We start from the raw sequence: 15,538 nt of genomic DNA, 5'->3' as shown, positions 1-15,538 counted from the left end.
CAGCTGCTTGGTTTGTTTGTTTTTTTTGCTCCACAAAAAAAAATGTTTCTCATCAACATTTTCTCATCAAATGATCAACTGAGAGCCTAATCAAGACCTTACGGGCAGAGAGAGGGATTGAGGGAGTAGCAGAGTGTAATAAGTGGAGGAGGGAAACCCAACACTCAGAACAATGCAGTGGTGGCAAGTAAGCAGGAGGTGGAAAGTGAAATGAAGAGCAGCAGAGAAAGTCTAAAGATGGACAGCAAGTGGACAAAAGTGGAGAAGCAGAGAAGAAAGACAAAAAAGAAGTGGGAAGAAACAGTGGAAGTAGCAGTGATGACAGAGGCAGCAGCAAAAAAGTTGATGGGGAGAGAAATAACACCAGAGGGAAGACAGAAGCAGAGGAGATGGGAGATAGAGCAGGAACAGCAGGAGAAGACACATTGTATGAGAGGCAGAAAGCAGCAGAAGCCCACCAGGAGCAGCACAGCAGGAAGACATAGAAGATGCACCAGTGGATGTCAGGGAGGATTGAAGACTATGAAAGAAAGAAACCATAACTGAGGCATTTAGTGATCACTGGATGTTGAAGGTGGAATTGAGTCTTGGTAAGAGCCCTATAAGAAGAAGAAGAGTATGAAAGTTAAGTGTGTGACAGCTACAAGATGAAGAGATATGTCAAGCATACATGAGACAGTGTGAGGGGTAGAGAACACTGAAGAAATATTTTAAGAGTACCAGAGAATAGTGGAAGAGGTTGGATAAGAGTATGGAGAAGTGATGGGGTTGAAAAGCATCATAATGAGAATGGGGAACTAGAGGGACTTGGAGAAGCTGGGCCTTCAAATAACAGAGAGAGAAATCAGAGACCTAGGGATCCCAATGGACACCCAGAGGAAAGATAATACAGTGTGGAAAAAGGTGAATTGGCAAATACTTTGGTTATAGTCCAGAAGGCAATTGTCCTTTGCCAGAAAAGTGGTGGCAGGTAAGGCTGTGCTACTGCCAATTATTCTATATATAAGAATTGTATTCCCACAAATGTGGTGGCAGATAGCAACAGTACAGAGGGAAATATGTCTGTTCTTCTGGAATGCCAAAAGAGAAAAGTTAGCTAGATCTGAACCATACAAAGCAAAAAAATGGGGGGTGGGGACTGCCAGACTGGGGATTGTTCATCTGTGCAAAATATGTAAGTGAGGTACGTATGGCAATAATGGAAGGAGAGGGGAAAACAATACATATCATCTGATTTCATGCACCTGCAATTTTGAGGAAGTGGGGAGTTTATCAGACATCTTTAAAGAACCCATGGGCAATTACATCAGGGTGGAAGGTTTCATGCAGAAGTATAAAATAGGGAAAGTAGGGCTGGAGTCCTTGAAGGACAATAAGAAACTGATTAAAGTGGTATGGGAGAGAGAGAGTATGGCGCCAGTGGGCAACTTCAGAGAAGGACAAGTGGGGAGTGGCAGCAGGTAAACAACTAAAAGGAAACATGCTGACCTAACGTAGGTGGCTGTAAGAAATATCCTGCCAGTGAGACAGATGCAACACTTGTGGGGCTTGATGAGTTCATCTAGGTGCAGAAGGGAGAGGTGCGGAGAAGAAGAAACAGAGGGACGTGTTTTAGGAGTGTATGTATGCAAATGGGGTGTGGGAAAGGGTCCACCACTTTCTGAGTGTCACCAAAATAAACCTGATATTAGCACAGGAGATGGTACTATATGGTCTCATACCAACAGGACCAGAGGAAATGTTATTAAAGACTTTATTAGCATGTACTAAAACTAGTTTATGGAAAGAACGTAATCTCTGGGTTTGTAAGGGTTTGGCGTTCCTGAAAGAGAGTGCTTGAAGCTGGGGACGCACAAACTCAAATATTACATTGATCAGGGCAAGGAAGAGATTGGAAAAGAAGAGGCAGAGGAAAAGTGGAGGAAAAAGGACTGGGCAGCAGACACACTTGTTTCACTGAACCAACAAAGAGGACTGATGGGAGGGGCAGAGAATTTAGGTGGTTGCTGAGGTCATAGTTTTTCCTGAGCTTCTGTATGAAGAAAAAAGTTCTCTAAGGGTTTTGTTTGTGGGAAGTTGATGTATGTTGTTTAAGGCTGTAATATATATAGCTGCATGTTTTTGGATATGTAGTTGTTTTTGTGATATGACATTTTGGTAAAACAAGGATGCTCAATATGTAAAGCGTTGTACGGGGAAGGTGGTAAGTGTGTTTTAATAAAATTTGGAAATTAAAAAAAAATAAATAAAGGAATTCCATCAGCATTTTTGGCACCAGGGGAGGGTGTTGGACTTGCTCCGTCCTCTCCAAGTGCCTCTCCAAGTGCCAACCTGGTATTGTGGTACCACTATGCCTGGTATGTAGTCTGAGCAGCTGCCCATTTTATTCACACACACACACACACACACACACACACACACACACACACACACACACACACTCTCTCATCAACACATTTACCCAATGTGTGCCGTGTATTTTATAGTCATGCTCAGTGTTGGCTGCATTTAATCAGCTTCAAGGTTGGTTTCTATTGCTGAGCACACATTGCTTTTGGCAGCAGTTTAATGATAGACAATGTGTTTAGTGAGATTTCCTTGTATGTAATTATAAGACAAGGGGCTTTTTCCCATGCCAACTGGGGGGGAAAAAAGAACCTTGTCTTGTTTTCAAGTAAATACATTAATTTCACAGCCTTTTCTGAAGCCCCTTAAGTGACGTGACATCTTATGATAGTAAGTCGCACAGTCTAGCTGACCTGACTTTTCCAGATTATGTTTAAAACTTCCTGTGCATTTCAGCAAAGAGGGAGCCTTTCCAGCATGCTGTCAGTGGGTGCTTTCCTTCATTAGAAGACAGAGTAAATAAAGTTAAACTTTTAATGTTTCACAGAGATAAGCCACCATGAAGTGACAAGATTTTAAAACTCTTGGGGCTGGGCAATGCAGACTACTCGACAGCAGTTTCTCCTTTGAATTCATGCAGAGGACTCCAGATTTACATGTCAGAAGTCACTTCTGCAGATGATGAAATACTCTCCTCACTTTCACAAGACAAGAAGAGTAGATGGCAATCTAATCACCATGCTGGGAGAGAGTATTTTAAAAATTAGGAAACCTAGCTGTCCCCATCTCTCCCATCCACACCTGCTTAACTGTTTCCATGATGAGGGCTGAAGCTGAGGGTGATTATATTTAAATACCTCCCTCAGGTGCTTAACAAAAAACAATTTTGGAGAATTAATGCTCTGGCTCAGGAAGGGGTGAATTGAGCCATATGAAAACAGCATCTTGGCTTTTTAAAAGTTCATCTGCTCCTGCTGTTTATACCCTACCTGAAGCCACATCACCCTGTGTCTGCTACATCCCAGTTGGTGGTTTTATAAATGATTAGGAAATTGGATGGAGAATAAGCAGCAGCTTTGTGCTTTATGCCTTTAAGCATGCCCTTAGCAACAGAGGAAGAACATGGTCCTATTCCCGTTTAGAAAATAAACAGCAAATAAAATCCCCCTCAAAATATTTTTCAAAGTTTTGCTTGGCCAGCAGCTTCTTTTTAAATTAGCTTAAATTTTACCTTTGAGAGCACTCAACTTGCATTCTCAATACAATGTTCTTTATCTGCCTATGCAAGACTACAAATCTTCCATAATTGGCAATGCACTGAAAGGGTTGCTTTGCAAACAGCATATGTACTTACCCCATTCAGATGTTGTTGAATTTTTTTTTGCCCCTGCCTACTCTTAGGACCCCACCCTGAAAAAAGATCTCCACAACGTTTAATTGATACACACTGCTTTCCCCTCACCTGATTGACAGAGATGATATCTCTGGGGTGATATCTTTTATTGGATTAACTGTACATTTGGTATAGTGACTGAGAGATGCATTCGATTTCTGAGGCTAATCCCAATGCTCAGACTTTTGATGCTCACATCTAAACCCAAGGTACGTAGACATGTACTAACTTTCTGACAGTTTAACTTTTTAAAGTCATCTTAACTGTCACAGTGTACACACATGTGGAGCAGAGTCAACATAAATGTGGCACATCTCTGAGGTGTATTATCTTGAGTTGCATTAGTTAAGTTGACTTAGCTCAAAAGATGGCTGCCACCATATCAAGGAGCTATAGGTGTGTACGCTCTGACATGGCTTAACTTAAGTCAACTTAGTTAGGTTGGCTTATTTTAAGTTGACTTAGTACATATGTACATACCCCCAGGTACCACAAACCACGTTATTATATGTTCCTAACACAATTTCACTTCTGAAGTGGCTTCTCGTACCAAAGTTTAATTTAGGACCATTCTTTCTGCATGAAAATAAACTACTCGTTCATAATAGAAATGAAAATAAAATTATGAAAAGTTATAGAAGATGTGGTTAAACAAAACAGAAGTGCAATGGACATCTTATATGCAATTTTAGGAGCCTGATAAAACTCCTTTATAACTCTACCTTTCTGCTAGTGTCATTCCATTGAAATCGGTGAAGCTACACCTGTATCAGACCGAAGTATCACAGTGATGAAGTGTGAATTTTGGTACAAAAAGATGAAGTTTGTATGGTTTTGTGATAGCATGGCCAAAGTTTTAATAACAACATTGCCATGGACCATAGCCTTCTCTAAAGAGTTTTAAAACATCTGTCATGGGAAAAAACAAACAGATTGTGGTTCCATATTTATCTTCCATCAGTGATTTCTATATAAAATTTATGGTGAATAGTAAAAAACAATTGCCACCCTTGTGAGCTTGCACTTCCAGAGTAATTTCTGCTTCACACATCATGTTGCAATGCTAGAAACAGAACATAGCAGAAGAGCAGTCTGTGATTTAAACTTCTGTTGGCTTTGTAGTGCTGATAACAATAAAAGAAGTGATCAGTGAGCTAGGCAGAGATGGCTCAGGAGACAAAGGCATGCAGTGACAATACACCATATTTCTTACCATTCATATGAGTGCAGCTGCTCTTTAAAAGACCTTCCCAATTATTTCAGCCTTCACAATATTGCACCAATAAAGATCAGGTTATAAAACTTTTATTAGTTTGGCTAAATTCTTTTTTTTTTTTTTTTTAAGTTTTAACTTCGCTTTTTCCAGCTATTGCTCCTTTTCCTTTCCTCAGATACTTATGAAAAAACAGCATACATGGAGTTCTTCTCCTCACACTCCATCACAGACCCCTCCTAGTCTGCTTTCCTTCCCCTTTGGTCCTACAATCGTGTTCTTGCAGTATTTCTAATAACTTTTTCCCAGTCAAATCTTAGAACCTGTAACCTACTCAATCTTTTTTCTCCTGTATGTCTCCGGTGTTTTTAACACTGATAATCACATTACTCTACTGGAAATTTTCTTGTCTTCCTTCTTTTTTATGACTTATATTACCTTGTATTAGTAACAGCATATTATTACCTTAATGATTGCTCCTTCAGTGTTGAACACACCTTAGTTCATCAAACTTCTGTAGAATTACCCTCTGTTCATATATGTGTGTGTGTGTACACATACACACAGAGAGAGAAACAAGCACACACAAAAATCCTAGTGGACAAGTTGATGGTCGCTACATACAAAACATAACTAAGACAAATTAAGTCAGCAAATAGTACAGACCCCTCCTTTGTTCTCAGAGGCTGAAATTTTAGCATTACCACTATAGTGTACAAAAAAAATCACAATTATTACTCTTTCCAACTCAACCCAGTCATTGTCACATACCCCTTGATCAAATGGGTTTTGCTTTACCGTTACGGATGATGGCTGGTATAGTAATGGGTTATGTTTTGGTAGGTGGGTATGGGATACAAAGGGGGTTCTTGTTAAATATCTGAAGAATAAAAAAAATCCCCTGCTCTATAATCATGAGTATCTGAACAGTATGAGATCAAAGTACTGTAGACAGCTGAGAAACCCATTTTTCCTTGGCATTTTCTTTCTGTAAACTATTTATTTATGGTATTTGTACAGACATAATGGTGTGTTTTTTTTTTCCTTGATAATAAATACAAAAAAATAATACTCCCTCATCAATCTAACTAAGTCTACTCATCTGGCTTTCAGCAACACAATGACCTTTTCATGAGGCCTGAGTAATGCATCCCCTAGTCTGTTTGTAACAGATATAGATTGCTTATCCTCTCTTTCTTCATGATGACACACTGATTAATAGCACCACAAGAGCCAGTTCCTTGTGATCAATTAATCATTTGTCATAATTTTTCAGTTGTTAAATAATTATTAACTTTGGGTGCTTGTGAGAGTGAAGGTTGACAAAACTGGTAAGGGGAGCATATTTTTTGCATCACTGGGGAGTTCAGTCTTCAAAAAACTTTATAGTAGTTGTTTTGTGTCATGGATTTTTATCCTTTCATAATTTGGATGTTAATGATTGACTTCAGGGAATATTTCAAAGGCTTCATTAACTATTGATTTCAAAGAAGAGCTCTGTAATGGGATGGCAAGCTGATCACAGCTGCAGAGCTGGCTTGAATAAAACCCCCTTCAGAGGCTAAGTTCCCTAGTAAAGTTATTTCTCTTGGATGGTTGTTCAGTGACCTAAGTAAAACAAGTGCATGGATTTAGTTATTTCTATCCAGTTGACAGTGTACCAATACACTGCACTCTATGGCATCCTGTCAAGTGTATTACATTTATCCAAAGAGGGTATGAAACACAGGGGTGCATAAAAGTGGAAGACTTTGGTTTGATAGCACTTTGCATGTTAATCAAGTCTACATGACTATACAAAATGAACAGCAGCAGGATCTGACTTCAGATTTTTGCCGGACTGGTCTTTCTAAAAACTAGTATAAAAGCAAAAGTCTCCAAATCCAAAAGGCAAGGCAACCTTGTTGTAAAACCTTAGGATTTTTCTACGCTGCACCCAGAGCTCTTGCACACAAGGGTTTATCTCCCTTAGGGCTAGTGACAGGCAGTGCCAAAGAGAAGGACAATTTATAGCGTGCTGTTTTGGGCTTCATAATTTAAGGTGAAGGTGGAGTAACTGGAGAGAATCCAGAGGCAGGCAGCACAGATGATAAAAGGGTAGGCTGAGAGGGCTACATATGTTCAGTTTGGATAAAAGGAGATTAAGGGAGAACATGATAGTGATTTTCAAATATCTGAAAGGCTTTCATGAAGAAGAGGAAGAACATATCTGCTTTCCCTTGCCACAGGGGGCAAAGTATTCAGCAAATGAAATTTAGATTAAATATCTTTCTTTTTTTAAAACTTCACTGGCAGAACAGTGGGATAGGGGAACAAGCTGCTCAGGAAGGCTGTGGAGTCTCCTTTGTTAGAGGTTTTTAAGAGGCTGAGTAGGTGTCTATATGGCATAGTACTGAAGTAATGCATTCTGCATTGGTGAAGGAGGTTGGACTAGATAGCCTTTGAGGTCCCTTCCCATGCGAGAATTTTAATTTGTCTTTCCCCAGCACATCCCAAATCACATCCAGCTGCAGTTCACCTAAGTCAGTACACCAGCAGTTCTCAAAACTCTGGTATGAGTGGATACCATACAGGTGGGTGGCACAGGCATTGCAAGTAAACCACATGCACACTGTTTAAAAAACTGATTTTTGTATAGCATGAGAATAAGAATTAACTGTAGCTAGACTAATTAAGAAAATCAGAACAGTAACTACTTTGAAGATTAGGTACAGTGTGTTAGGTCTCAAAGTTTGGGAACTGCAGCATTAAACACCCAGATATATCTGATTACAAGTGGCTGCAGGCAAAAGTAGTTGTATCTAGAAATTGTCTTCCATACAGGAGATCAATACACCTAAAGCACACAATCTCTATTCCCCCTCTTTTTCCCCCTCTATTCCCACCTGCTTTTTTCCCCCTCTTCTGTTGTCAGAGATAACATGACATGCTTTAGTGCGTGGATACTGACCCCAGAACTGGATATAGTAAGGCAAATGAACATTGAGATACTTTTTTAAATATAGAAGATGGCAGGTATAGTTAAATTACAGAAGAACGGTTAAGTTGAAATGTTGGCATACATTAATATAAGTATGGGGCCTGTTCTCCTTAAAAGAAAAGCAAACACTTAGGACATGGTGGCTATCTCAGTTGTTCTCTGGGCTCTGAGGGTGAATTTCTATGTATTATGGTTAGAAAGAGAACCTTAAAAACAACCTCAGGTTAACTAGTGCAGCCATGTTCACCTAGAATTCAGATGCCAGTGATGATATTTAACAATATTAACATTTAAAACATTTAAAATAGTTTTATTGCTCATCAAAACAGGTATTAAAGGTATCACACTCTGAAGAGCAATGCAGAATATTCTGAGTGACAGTCATTTTGGGTGGGCACTTAATGTCATATGATAGGGGGTACAATTGATTTAACAGAATCTTAGAATCATAGAAAATGAGGGTTGGAAGGGACCTCAGGAGGTCTAGTCCAACCCCCTGCTCAAAGCAGGACCAGCCCCAACTAGATCATCCCAGCTAGGACTTTGTCTATAGAATCATATAGAATACCTTCCCCTGTATGAGGGCTCTCAATTTGAAAAAATCCTGGGAAATTCTGTGTTAGTGAAAGGCACTACAAACTATGTTGGTTTTGGATGGCAATCCTACCTAAAGCAAAAAGCAGGAATATTGTTATTATGGTGCTTATATACTGTAACTTCAGCATTATTTCCTTTTTGCTAGCCCAGAAGCTGCGTGCAGGCTGGGCCGGGCCCTTCTGCCCACAAGGGTGGGAGCAAGGCATCTGGGCCGGGCAGGGTACAGTTAATAAGTGGGCACCCGTGGGCTGGATGAAATTGCCCTGTGGGACAGATCCAGCCTGTGAGCCATATTTTGCTCGCCCCTGTGCTAGAGGGATGCTCCTTGGAAAGCAACTGGAATTAGAGACTCTTGTGAAAAGGGAGCAATGTTTTTACAATCAAATGCTGCTTGCTTAAACTAGTATCTCTGCAATGACAAATATATTCCAGTGTTGCTCTAGTTACTTCCTGCATAGAAGACTATTTTAATGATCAACTTGAGAATTACACGTATGCGAACAGCAAGCCTTACTCAAAATAATTTATCATGATTATTGATCTTACATTAAAGGAGGTAATGATGTGTGTAAGGGGGGAAGGGTTGTTTTGCTTTCCTTTGCTTTGTTTGCTTCAAGAACTGTGGGCATAGCTACATGAATTTATCCTCCATTCAGCTTTATCTCTAAGGGATTCCATAACTCTGGCATTTTGTTTTCCATGAATTTACTGCAGAAGAGCTTGGGGTCCTAAATGTGGATCCAGATTCACTCTATGTGTGCATCTACCTATGTGATTTACTGCGGAGTTGACAAATTAGCTCTGCAACAAAGTGTCACCATCTACATGTGCACCAGTATTAGAGCACAGTAAATTAACTCCACTGTAAGATAGTACTATTGAGAACAGTACTATGTTATGGTGGATCACTTATGTATGCTGAGATGCACATGTAGATGGTGACAGGGGCTGGCTGGGGCACGAGGATGGTGAAGTGCAAGGGCTGCCTGCTGCCTAGCCCCCTCACTTTAGCAGCCTTGTGCGCCAGCCAGCCTCTCCTCTGCACGATGCCGCCACCCAGAGCCTGGGACTGACTCCCCAGACCCTCTGCCAGCCTGGGGCTACTCTGATCCAGCTCAAAGTGCTGTGGTCCCAGACACAAGTGTAGACACTGAGCCCAGAAGCAGTTGACTCCGGCACAAGCTGTGCTGGAGTTTATTATTCTGCCTTAATGCACATGTAGATGCACCTTATAATATTCTAGCCCAATTCATTTTGAATCCTGCATGGCTTCAATAGGAAACAGCTTCAACAGGAGTAAGGACTAACCCATTGTACTCCAAGATTAGCGTATGGGCTTGGAGTGGGGCACGTGAATGTGAATCCCCTCAGGCAAAACAATGAATTGAACATAGTCTCTCCTTTCCTGGGCAAATAATTCAAGCACTTTGGGCATTTGTAGACAAAACACTAAAGCGGGTTAAATGCCCTTTTGCACCACTTTAGTGGTGTTGCTGTCTGCACAAGTTTGCAAATTTGGCGGCGTATTCCACATTAATTCCAGCTGCTGTAGCAAACTCGGTGGTGTAATGTGCCTTAAATGACTCTGGGGCGCAGCTACTAAAATACCTCCAAGGAATTTTACTTTGCTACCTTACAGCTGCAGGGGGAATCACCGGGCTCCGTGAGGCTCAGGAGCTGTGCAGACAACCCCAGCATGCAGCCCGGCAGCAGCCCAGGAAGGCAGGCTGCACTGAAGGAAAAAAAAAAAAGCAGCGAGCCTGATCTTTCCCCCACCCCAGAGCCTGCCTGCCTGCCTGAGCTGCATGGGAACTCAGTGCTTCCCTCTGCAGCTATGATGCCCTCTGGGACACCTGAGCAGGGTGCCTGTGGGCAGGTGCTGCAGAGGGAAGCACCAGTCCCCCCTCCCACCTGCAGCTCAGGGAGTGCTGGACCCACCGGCAGCTTGCTCTTCCTTCCCTGCCACCAGGTGTACATGACATGGGGGTTTACTTTGCCCTAAATTGAAGCGGTGGTTTTTAAATATTATATATAAGGAAAGGCACTACCTCTTCCAGCTGCTTTTTAACAGAATAAAACAAGGCCTGCTCAGTTCTTTGAAAGAAAAAGCAGTTTTGCCCACTCATCAATAGCAGGTTCCCTGCTGCGGATCCCCAGTAGGCAGAGGAACCTCCATGAAGCACTAAAATGAAGCATCGAGGTGATGGGATTTCAGACCTTAGCATTTTCCCACTGGCTGGCTCAGGGCAGCTGCACACTGAGTACTCCAGATGTGGGCTCACCAGTGCTGAACAGAGGAGAATAATCACCTGCTGACTTCAGGCAACTCCCTGCTGGTTCTATTAGCTGTTGTGAATCCTATTGTGAGGCATCCAGCTCTCCCCATGCATTGTGCTGGCACCTTATTCAGGGGTCGGGATTCCACTCTGGTGGCCTAAATCTCTTACTGGACTGGTTACAAGTATTTTGTGTCTGCATGTTCTTGATTTCTTGTGAGGGAATCAATTTTGTTTTCTAATAGACAAGCCTTCCCTGAAATAATATTGGCAGCAACTTAAAACAAGGCTTATAACAAATTCCTAGCAAATATCAGCTGTCTCCTACCTGGTACCTAATGTGACTATGGAATAATGGGTGCCATGATCATGTCATACTATATCACACCACAACAGACTGAAATATTTTGTTAAGAATGGAGACCTGTTTCTCTCAATAAATAGGGATTCTGGAATACAGGAGACAATGCACCCTGACAAGGCCTGTTACAATTTCCTTATACACAGCTGAATTCCCAGATTCTATTCTGAGCTCCATTGGATTTGCTTAGCAAAATGGTACTTAGTTGTAACTCTGAGCAGAAGACAATTCATAGCTTCACTTGCACTAAGAAAAATGTTTGCTTCATGCTTCAAACATGCATCATACTTCAAGCATGCCAATTATTATGCATGGGTTTGCACGCTTTGGACCAATTATTTGGACCCAGTATTAGGTACCAGGTGTTTCTTGGTATTTGTTTATGTATTGTGAGCTGTATGTTGCTGCTAAGAGTTTAATTAAAGTAAAAGACTAGTGAGGCCTTGTATGTAGTGATGCAGTCAAAATTAACCTTATCAGAAAAATGCAAAGGCTTGTACTGCTATTGGTCAGTCATACGGAAAGTTCGTAGTGTAAGAATGTGAGTGGCTGTGAGTCAACGGTGTAGCTCATAAGTTATAAATTGACTAGCACATCCAGAAATCAGCAGAAGGAAGAAGCAACATTGTGAGAGAAGCTACTCATTTAAAGATTAGCTGCTGACCTGGATTTGGTGGGCCAGTGGATCTTGAGGAGCCTGAGGACTGAATACCAGGGTTCTTCTTGGTACCCCTCAGACAGCACAGATTGGGGACGCCTGACTTCACTGAGCTTTATAGAAAAGGAACTTGTCATACATCAGGAATCTGAGGGGACTGCCAATAAGTTGCCGACATGAATTGTTATTGTCTGTCATTGTTGTCTTGTTATACTATGCGTAGTTGTGTGTTTGTTAAGTCAATAAACCTTTCTTACCTTTTTACTCCTGACCACGCTCTCAATCCTGAACCCTCCCACTGGCAGCTGGGACAGTTTGCCCATGCTAAAAAATTATCCCAAGTACTTCTTTGGGAAGCATTTCTGCTCCCATGCTTCAGATTTGAAATTTGGCAAAGGGGCAGCATGGGGATTAAGGATGTGCCTTAGAACATATCTGTGAAATTAAGTTGCCATCTGAATTAGGACCTATTGTGCAAATAGAGTCAGAGAAAATTAGGGTTGGAAGGAACCTCATGAAATCATCTAGTCTAACTCCCTGCTCAAAGCAGGACCACCCCCAACTAAATCATCCCAGCCAAAGCTTTGACTATCTGGGTCTTAAAAAAACTCCAAGGATGGAGATTCCACAACCATCCTAAGTAACCTGTTCCAGTGCTTTGCTACCCTTCTGCTGAGAAAGTATTTTTTTCCTAATATCCAACCTAAACTTCCTTTGCTGCAACTTGAGTCCATTGCTTCTTGTTCTGTCATCTGCCACCACTGAGGACAGTCCAGTTCCATCCTCTTTCAAACCCCTCTTCAGGTAGTTGAAGGCTGCTATTAAATCCCCCTCAGTCTTCTCTTCTGCAGACTAAATCAGCCCAGTTCCCCCAGCCTCTCCTCACCAGTCCTGTCCCCCAGCCCCCTCACCATTTGCATTGCCTTCCACTGGACTCTCTCCAATTTGTCCACATCCTTTCTGTAGTGGGAGGCCCAAAACTGGACACAGGACTCCAGATGTGGCCTCCCCAGTTCTAAATAGAAGGGAATAATTACTTCCCTTGATCTGCTGGCAACACTCCCATTAATGTAGCACAGTATGCTGTTAGCCTTCTTGGCAACAAGGCCACACTGTTGGCTCATATTCAGCTTCTTGTCCACTGTATCCCCCAGCTTATTTTCTGCAGAGCTGCTGCTTAACTAATCAGTCCCCAGCCTGTAGCAGTGCAATGTGATTTATTATAAAAAAGGATTTAGAGGGCCACAGAGAATGCTGTGGTGGCCTGTAGCAACACAATGCAGCTAAATCACCTCAAATCTGACCCTGTATGAAACATGGTTAAAACTGGAGAATTTTTGCTACACTTCCATCAGTGTAGGCTTATGCACACTTAACAGTCACAGCATCACAGCTACTATACTCTCCCCAGCAGTAGCTCGCCTCCACTTTTGAAGCTGGTACAAGTGTATGTTTTTCCATACCATAGTAGCATACACTTAACTGTAAGTGTAAGCCTACTATTTTATTGGCTTACATCAAGGATATCTATTTTTGAACATTATGCATATCTCTTGGCTCATAAAGAATGAAACTGCCCTGATTTTGCTAAAGGTTTATTTTCACTCTAGAAGTAAAACAAACAAAAAACAAGAACAAGCCTTCTTAGAAGATGACATCATGGCTGCAATATACTCTCGATGATAATAATTTAATTTGAACTAATATTTGATTCAAAGCAAAATCCACCAGTTTTACTCCACTGGTATAAAGTGAAACTTGTGAGAATCTGGGCTATCATGAACAAATCCCTCTAGTGCTGTGGTTAAAAAAAATGGTTCTTGGAATGACAGCAGCACTTGCACCATTGCTTTTAATTAGTTCAACTTAATTATTGCCTCCTCTAGACCATCAGCAAAATGCCAATGTTAACGTTTCAAAACCAATGAAAGCATGGATAGCAAAATATAGAAGTGACACAGTCTTAAGCTGAGTTTTATGCAGTGGATGACAAACTGTCACAATCTACTCATTTTGAACCAATAATAACTACAAAGTATTTCTTGCTAACTTTTCTAACTTGTTGGTTAAATATAAAAACTCCCCACACTGCAATTGCTTTGTGAATTCAGCATGCATCTATGCTTTGGATAATCTGATATACTTCTTTATCACGTCTGACCTTGTTGGCACAGTGGGGCTTGGAAGGGGACTAGCTGACTGCAATTCAATTCAGGTATGAATAAGATAAGGTTGGAGGTTGAGTGAAACAGCGGAAAAGTACCTACAGTCCTACCTGAGTAAAGGAGACCACCATTAATTAAAAGAAGACTTGCTTGAAGGCTCATAAAAGTCAACAGAAGTCTTTCCATCAACTTTCAGGGATTTTCTGGACCTCTCAACAGTGATCCAGATTGTACAAGCTGCTGATGAATTTCTAAGTGGAGGTTATTGTGGTGTTTGGGGAAATACCCAAGTGAAGGTTACTTGTAGAGTTGCTCAAAATTTGTTCCTGGGATTGATTTTAACAATGTCTTTAGTGACTAGAAAAAAAAGGGGGAATGTGCTAACAAAATTTACTGACAGTACAAAGTTGTGAGATATCATCTACGCAGAAGAAAATGAGTGTGTCATACAAAGGAATTTGGATGGTGTTAAGGATTAGAGTAACATCAATGGGATGAAATTTAATGGTAAAAAGGGTAAATTGACAGCCTTAGACCATATACAGACATTCAATTTCTACTGGGAGAGTCACTATTCTCCCAGTAGAAATCACAAGTATACCAATAGTTAGAATTTTTAAGAAGAAAAATAACTCGGAAGCAACCAGAGATAAGTGGCTTGCAAGAGAGTTTCTCCTAGGAGACTGAACTTGTGTATGCCTACCTTCTGAAAGAAGCCTTCCAGCATCCCAGCATGCTTTGCTCCCTGGCCCCTCCCCCTCGTCCCCTCTGGACTTGATGGAGGAATGACTCAATGAAATTCTAAGGCAAATGCTCCCTTCTGCTTTTAATTTTGATGAACCTATGGTAACTCTGGTTAAATAATTTGAAAAGAAGCTTGGCTTCCTTTAAAATATATATCCACACACACACACAAGCATGCGTGTGCAAGCACGCACACACATGCGCACACACACACGCTGCTAATAAAGCACCAAGTTTGATTCTCTATGGCAGTATTATGACTTACTGGCATTTGGATAACCATTAGTTTCTTTGACTTTGTTAGTTTTGAAACTTTCACTAAGGTGGGCAATTTTAACGCAAAAATGCCTGGCAAGCATGTTATCAACTTATTTTTCGATTTAAAAAGTTTCAGACATCCAAGAAAGTAGTAGGAACAATATCACCTGACTCAGGTGACCCACCACACTTTAAAATGGCAAATATGTAAATCGTAAACAGCTACTGAGCAATAATTGAGTGACTCATTGTCTAAAAATTATTCATGCCATCTGGTCAGAGAATGCTTAAAATAATAAATACATTCACAGATCCAGTCATTCGTGAATGATTTGTGATCTGGAGTGTTGATTCTGTAATTGCAGCCATACAGAGTCTCACTGAAGTTAGAAGTCCAAGTATTTGAGTGGATGATTGGGGTCCCGAGAGAGGAAGGATTATCTTGCCTGTAAGGTACAAGACTGAAATTGGGAAATCTGATTCTGCCATAGACTATATGGCCTTGAAGAAACCACTTTTAGGCCCAGATCCTCAAAGGTATGTAGGC

The 15,538-nt window shown here is 41.1% G+C and overlaps 2 long non-coding RNA genes across 2 annotated transcripts in view; one reads left to right on the top strand and one right to left on the bottom strand.

Moving 5' to 3' along the window:
- LOC109284626 (uncharacterized) overlaps positions 1-15,538 on the bottom strand; it is a 1,607,267-nt gene that overhangs the window by 1,306,512 nt on the left and 285,217 nt on the right. The window lies entirely within an intron of this gene.
- LOC132248594 (uncharacterized) overlaps positions 15,432-15,538 on the top strand; it is a 155,795-nt gene continuing 155,688 nt past the window's right edge. The window contains exon 1 of the long non-coding RNA XR_009459869.1: positions 15,432-15,528. This is a non-coding gene — a long non-coding RNA (uncharacterized LOC132248594). The remainder of the gene's footprint in view (positions 15,529-15,538) is intronic.

Source organism: Alligator mississippiensis, chromosome 1 (assembly GCF_030867095.1).
Source record: "Alligator mississippiensis isolate rAllMis1 chromosome 1, rAllMis1, whole genome shotgun sequence".
NCBI classification, from domain to species: domain Eukaryota; kingdom Metazoa; phylum Chordata; order Crocodylia; family Alligatoridae; genus Alligator; species Alligator mississippiensis.
The sequence above is the reverse complement of the archived record's forward strand: the minus strand, read 5'-3'. Positions and strand labels throughout refer to the sequence as shown.